The following is a 7,730-nucleotide window of genomic DNA, read 5'->3' on the forward strand; positions in this document are numbered from 1 at the left end:
TTGTAAAATACATTTGTATACATATATATATATATATATATATATATATATATATATATATATATATTATTTTTAGACAACTTGCGATTTTAATACAGTTTTTATTATGTCAATATAATTATAATATATAATGCCAATCTTACAATTATAGTGCATTTGGATGGACGACTCCTGCTGATTTTTGGCTACTTATGCTATTAGATGTATATGAAAGCCTAGGTTGTTCTAAAGCTGCATATGTTTTAATACTTAATAAATATCTAATAAATAATTGGGCAAAGTATGTGAATTATCTCACATTAAAAGTAATTCGAAAGTATAATTAAAAGAAGATGCTTATAACAAAAACTATTATGATTTTTGTGAAAATTACCATTTACTGATACCTGTAACATTTACTACACAGAGTAATCTTAATTTTGCTTCTCCACTTGATAATGAGAGATTAATAATTATAAAATTACCACTTGGCGATCAAGTTGATATAGTAGAAGATGGTTGGGTGATGTTTAATTTACAACAATCATTATATAATTTAATTATTGTTTAAAACGATATGAATAGATTATTTTGCAAATTCTTACATATCTTTATTTCACAAAATTACATACTACTTTTAGTTTAAAACGTTATAACTTATAAAATGTTTGTAATGCTACAATTTACTTTTTTCCCCGTAATATATTCACAATTATTTAAAAAAAAATGTATATATATATTTAGAAACATTTCTCGATAAGTCTCTAGGAGGATATAACAGAATTTTGGATTTATAATCATAATATTTCTTAATAAATTACGAATTAGATGATGTTATAATATATAAAAGGGTCTCATAATATATAAAAATTTAATTTTTACAGGATACTATCGCATTAATTACGATTCTGAAAACTAGCAAAAAATTGCAAAATATTTAAATTCTAGAGAATATACTGAAGTACATGTTCTCAATCGTACAAAAATCATCGACGACGCTTTTCATTTTATGATAACACAACAACTTGATTCTTCCATATTTTGGAATTTGACGAGCTTTGACCTTGCACGAGAAACGAATTATATAGCATGGTATCCTATTAAAGCTTTTGAATACATGTCGAATATTTTTCCGTTTACATATGGAAGGATCAATGATAAGGTAGATAGTTATAGATTTCATTAATAGAAAAGATTTAAAAGGTATCATAAGCTTATTTAAACTTTATTTACAATATTAATTATTTAATATTTAAATATAAATATTTAAATATAACAAGAAAAAATAATTGAGATGGGGTGTAGAAAGGCTCGAAAGATAATATCACTATGAAAGAAAAGAGGCCAGTTGGAGCCCAGACGCGATAATCAGTGCGTGGAGTTAAATTCAATTTAAGTTAAAAATTAAAATTGATTCATTGAAATTTAAAATAAATAAACGTTTCGACCTTCTTCGGGTTCTCCTCAGTGGACGTAGTAAAAAATACAATGTTAATGAAAATGAACTCGCAATGGTCACTCAAATCAGCCGTCGCAACGCAAACGAAATGGAAGAATAACTCGGCCCTACAAAGTTATCGCATTTTTAAAATACGCTAAGATAAGTAAGAGATGATGACAAACCGCTGCGTCTGTGTCGAAGATAGGCGTATTCCACATGTGAGAGAAGAAATCCTCGCTGAATTTGGAAACAGGAGAGTCCGTATGTGTGCATGTCGCTTTGGGATGATGAATTTCGGTGTCGCACGCAAAGAGTTTGAGAACGGAAAGTCCGATCGAGCGTAAGGTCCCTCTATCAGGTGAACCACAAGAAATTAATGTTAATTATGTTAATTTTTAAGTAATTAATGTTAAGTTGAACAGATTGATATGAATAAATACATGACAAAAAATGGAAAAGTGGAATACTTACATGAGGGGGTGGAACGCTGGTATGAAATAGGTTGAAACGAACAAATTACCGTCAAATAAAATAAAACCGTTGAGAATACTGTTAGGTAATCAAAGGATAAAATCTGTTTTTATTAAAATATTTTAAGTGTACGGAAGGTTGTTGTGTCGATAAGACAATCCGATGGCGAATGAGAACAAAAACAAATTAGGAGAGAAGCAAGTAAAACAAACAGACAAATAAGGATGGGATAAATAAACAAATAACAGCAAGAAGGGAGCAAAAATTAGGAGAACGATATAAATAAACTCGGGATTGTAGATAAGGAAAGAAAAAGGTCCGACAAGGAGGGAGTATTAGAGCGAGGATTTTTGTAAAATAGGAAAATAAAAGCCGTCAAGGAGAGTGGTTTCCTCCTGTAAATTGATGCCGTTTTTTGTTGTTTGATGTGTAGCATTTCAGAGATGCATCTTTTCGAATAGGAGGGTTCTTCGTCCAAAATGCAAATGTTGTTCCAATCGAATTCATGTCCGGAGAGCCGGTGGTCAGTAATGACTGAATGGGAAGTTGTTGTTCTGTTAATATTAGAACGGTGCTCTTTTATTCGAGTAGATAATTGTCTGCCCGTTTGTCCAACATACGAAGCATCGCAATTTTGGCAGCAGATCTTGTAGACCACATTGCAATGATTCTCCAAAGGAAGAGGGTCTTCGTGTGTTTTAATATATCTGTTGAGCTTGTTGGGACAAACATAGGCAATGGACTTGTTAATCCCTCTAATTAGTGGGGATTAAATTTATCCGTGACGCCTCTTATGAAAGGAATAGTAAAATATGGGAGAGAGGAAGGAGGGGAAGGAATGGAGGAAATGTTTGAGGTAGTGTTTTTTTATTAATAGCCCTCTTCACTTTTTTGGCTTCTTCCTACACAATATCATCTTTGAGAGTATTCCAAAATCCAACAGCCACATATCAAATAGTTACGATTTAGTCAGCAAATTAAGTTCAAAAACATTAGAAGAACACTATAAACTTGCCTCATTAGTAATTTCTCTTTTCACCAACGTCCCAAATGAACTAGCAATCAAGGGCATTGCAATGAGATGGCATTTTATTGAGAAAAAAACTGCTATCCCTTACAAAGAATTTTTGGCGGGGGTTCGGTTGGTTCTTAATTCAACTTTCTTTAAATTCAATGGCAAAATTTACAGACAAACGGTTCTCCTATGGGCTCTCCCCTGATCCTGGCGGACATTGACCTCCAAGATTTAGAGGAGAAGGCCATCTCTATGCTCCCCATAAAAATACTTCTATATTTCAGATACGTAGATGACATCCTTTTCACCGCTCCTACCTCTTTCCTTTCATAAGAGGCGTCACGGATAAATTTAATCCCCACTAATTAGAGGGATTAACAAGTCCATTGCCTATGTTTGTCCCAACAAGCTCAACAGATATATTAAAACACACGAAGACCCTCTTCCTTTGGAGAATCATTGCAATGTGGTCTACAAGATCTGCTGCCAAAATTGCGATGCTTCGTATGTTGGACAAACGGGCAGACAATTATCTACTCGAATAAAAGAGCACCGTTCTAATATTAACAGAACAACAACTTCCCATTCAGTCATTACTGACCACCGGCTCTCCGGACATGAATTCGATTGGAACAACATTTGCATTTTGGACGAAGAACCCTCCTATTCGAAAAGATGCATCTCTGAAATGCTACACATCAAACAACAAAAAAACGGCATCAATTTACAGGAGGAAACCACTCTCCTTGACGGCTTTTATTTTCCTATTTTACAAAAATCCTCGCTCTAATACTCCCTCCTTGTCGGACCTTTTTCTTTCCTTATCTACAATCCCGAGTTTATTTATATCGTTCTCCTAATTTTTGCTCCCTTCTTGCTGTTATTTGTTTATTTATCCCATCCTTATTTGTCTGTTTGTTTTACTTGCTTCTCTCCTAATTTGTTTTTGTTCTCATTCGCCATCGGATTGTCTTATCGACACAACAACCTTCCGTACACTTAAAATATTTTAATAAAAACAGATTTTATCCTTTGATTACCTAACAGTATTCTCAACGGTTTTATTTTATTTGACGGTAATTTGTTCGTTTCAACCTATTTCATACCAGCGTTCCACCCCCTCAAGTAAGTATTTCACTTTTTCATTTTTTGTCATGTATTTATTCATATCAATCTGTTCAACTTAACATTAATTACTTAAAAATTAACATAATTAACATTAATTTCTTGTGGTTCACCTGATAGAGGGACCTTACGCTCGATCGGACTTTCCGTTCTCAAACTCTTTGCGTGCGACACCGAAATTCATCATCCCAAAGCGACATGCACACATACGGACTCTCCTGTTTCCAAATTCAGCGAGGATTTCTTCTCTCACATGTGGAATACGCCTATCTTCGACACAGACGCAGCGGTTTGTCATCATCTCTTACTTATCTTAGCGTATTTTAAAAATGCGATAACTTTGTAGGGCCGAGTTATTCTTCCATTTCGTTTGCGTTGCGACGGCTGATTTGAGTGACCATTGCGAGTTCATTTTCATTAACATTGTATTTTTTACTACGTCCACTGAGGAGAACCCGAAGAGGGTCGAAACGTTTGTTTATTTTAAATTTCAATGAATCAATTTTAATTTTTAACTTAAATTGAATTTAACTCCACGCACTGATTATCGCGTCTGGGCTTCAACTGGCCTCCTTTCTTTTATAGTGATATTTAAATATAAATTTATTTAACTTCATTTACATAAAATATATGTAATTGAAAAAATTTTATTTTTTTTATAATCTTTAATTAAATTAATTAAACAAGAATTTGTATAAAATAAAAAGTTTATATACATATGTTACATACATACATATGTTTACATGCATATGTTAAAAAAGTAGATTTATTTATAATAGTATTTATACAGTTTACATACAGTTTATAATTTATGATAGTATAAGATATGTAAATGAACTCAAGAAAAAATTGTTAATTTTGTAATCTCATTATATATATTTTAATGAATTAAATACAAATTAATTTATATATTTGCATATACATCGTAAAATATAAGCATGTTTTTGCAAATAATAAGAAATTAATATTTCAGATAAAGTTAAACAAAATATTAGGAAGTCTCCTTTCGAAATTAAAATACAGAGAAAGCGCTGTGGAGGACGAATTTACTAAATGTTTAAGACAAGAAGCCATTAAAATGGGCATGTATTCTTGGTGACATCACTTGTCAGAGAATAGCTTACAATAGATTGTTACATCATATTGAAAATCCGGAAAAAATACGTAATTTTTCTTAATGTTTTTTTTACATCTCCCGCAATATTTAAAAAGTTATTGAAGCAAGATACAAAACATGATGAGAAAATATATACATATTAATTTTTAGAACATTAATTCTTTTCAGAAATTATAGATTTTTACCGTGGTGGGAAGAATGGATATACTGTAAAGGTTTGACGTTAGCAGATTTTGATACTTGGCAAATGATGACAAATATGGCATTGATACAAAACCATGATAATCGATTTTTAAAATTTTTAGCTTGTTTTTTTCTAAAAATAACATCAATGAACATTTAAAATTAATAACATCGCAAGATAATATATCGAAATACAAGCCGATAATTGTACTAATAGTTTCTTTTTTATTATTGCAAAGCATGCAAAAAACAATACTGTGCTTAAGAATATATTAACAAATTTCGAGAAATTAAAACCGAAGTAACTAAAATTTTTTTTGTGATAAATACATGTTATTCATAATTACGAAGTTAGTTACGTAAACTAAATATATATTTATTTCGTTTCTAAAGAGACATCAGTGACTTGGCAGCATTTACTATTATTATCAACCATGTATATTTCAAGAACTAACTTGATGAGGTAAAATTTATAAATTAAATTTATAAATTATTTTATAAATCTACTTTTATTAGCTTTTTATTATTAAATTTATTTATATTTGCATATACATGTTATGTATATTTTGTATATTGCGAGTTTCTTTCTGAAAAATCAATTTTTTTACATGAAAAGTACAGCTTTTTTATAAAGTCTGTTTATAACGCCTAAATCGTTATACATCAATATTTTACAAAAAATCTATGTATTATATTTCAATCGAATTTACAAGGAGCTGCAAACACACATACTCGCATACACACGTACTTATTCGCGCACATATATGCACAAATATACAATATTATAAAAAGATTTTTATATATATACACAATATTTTATTTTAATCATGTTGAGGAAAAGGGGAAAAGAATTAATGTTGCAAAACTATTATAGTGCTAAATTAAATTACTTTTTATTAATTATCTATTGACAATAAATGTCGAAATAATCTGTTTTAGATAAAAAATGCTGCGATAAATATTATAGAAAAGAAAGCGTATATTAGCATTACTGATATTTTATACCAGAAAAACAAAATTCAGGAGGTAAATATATCATAATATTGTTCTTTTTTTTAATTATAGTACATTAGAAGCAATAATAACATATGTCTTTTTAGACTTTTAAGATGAGATAATATTATTATTTCTTACTGTTAAAATATGTTGGCAAATATTCTAATAAATTATATCATGAATAAAAGTCGTGTGGAATATTGGAAATGGTATATTGAAAGAAAATTAGAAATATGATTGTCTGAAATCGAAAATCATGTAGGATATCTTCGGAAATTTTCAGAAGATGGACTTGAATAATTAATGACAATTAAAAATCAATGAATAATTATAATTTTATATATATGAGGATGCAGATGTTTACATATTACAAACTATTATGAATAACTGTTTATATTTATTTTTTTTATTTTTTTATTATATCTATATATCTTATTTATTTTTAATTACTTTGATTTATTTTTTAACAATATTTAACTTTATTATAATTTAACAGCATTAAGCATAATATTTGTTAAATATTTTTCTTAATATTATTAAACAATATTTTATTATTATCAATAAATAATGAATAACTTTAATAATAATAAATTATTAAATTATTAAAATATTAAATTAAATATTAAATATAATTATTAAATAATAAATAAAAATAATAAGTTACTTTATTATTTATTGATACTATTTATTGAACTTTTTGAATATGTTAACATAATAATAAATATAAATACTTATAAGATTAATGTATATTAGATTAATATATACTAACATATATAAAAGTAATTATTATATGTATGTAACATTTAAATTGTTCTATATTAATTTATTTTTAGTTAACATATTTGAAACTTGTTATACATTTATATTCTTTAATTCATAAATAATTATATGATATTATTTTCCATTTTTATTTATTTAAATGATTGTAATAATAATGAAATAAAATTTTAATAATAATATAATATAATATAATATAATATAATTATAGTTAGTATAGAAGTTACAGTTATATTTATTTTTTTTCGATAACTATAACTTAACTTCGTTCCTCTTTCTCCATCTGTAACTGTAACTTAATTTAGTTACATTTTTTGGTAACTAGTAGCTAATTTAATAGTTACTTTAATAGTTACTGTATATATTTAAGACTACATTCCGTAATTCACTGACAGTACTGCCAATATTTTATCATCCTGGTACTATCAGTAAATTACGGAATGTAGCCTAAAACTTAGGGCCCTGACAGACTAAAGCGATAACGAGCTCCATAAAGTTAGCCAATCAAAATTCATTTATAACTATTATACTACTAACTATACTACTCATTGCCAGAGTAGTTGTACGTCTATATTAAAAACTAATCTAAAAGATTCTGCTAAATTTTCTGATCTAAAAGACTGAGC

The 7,730-nt window shown here is 28.4% G+C and overlaps 1 long non-coding RNA gene across 1 annotated transcript; it reads left to right on the forward strand.

Annotated features, from left to right (window-relative positions):
• Nucleotides 1–3,798: 3,798 nt before the first annotated feature.
• Nucleotides 3,799–5,523, forward strand: LOC126857765 (uncharacterized). Its single transcript, XR_007688545.1, has 4 exons — nt 3,799–4,031; nt 4,152–4,320; nt 5,005–5,195; nt 5,317–5,523. It is a non-coding gene; the product is annotated as an uncharacterized LOC126857765 (long non-coding RNA).
• Nucleotides 5,524–7,730: the final 2,207 nt, after the last annotated feature.

The sequence above is a fragment of the Cataglyphis hispanica genome, chromosome 22 (genome assembly GCF_021464435.1).
Source record: "Cataglyphis hispanica isolate Lineage 1 chromosome 22, ULB_Chis1_1.0, whole genome shotgun sequence".
Taxonomy (NCBI): domain Eukaryota; kingdom Metazoa; phylum Arthropoda; class Insecta; order Hymenoptera; family Formicidae; genus Cataglyphis; species Cataglyphis hispanica.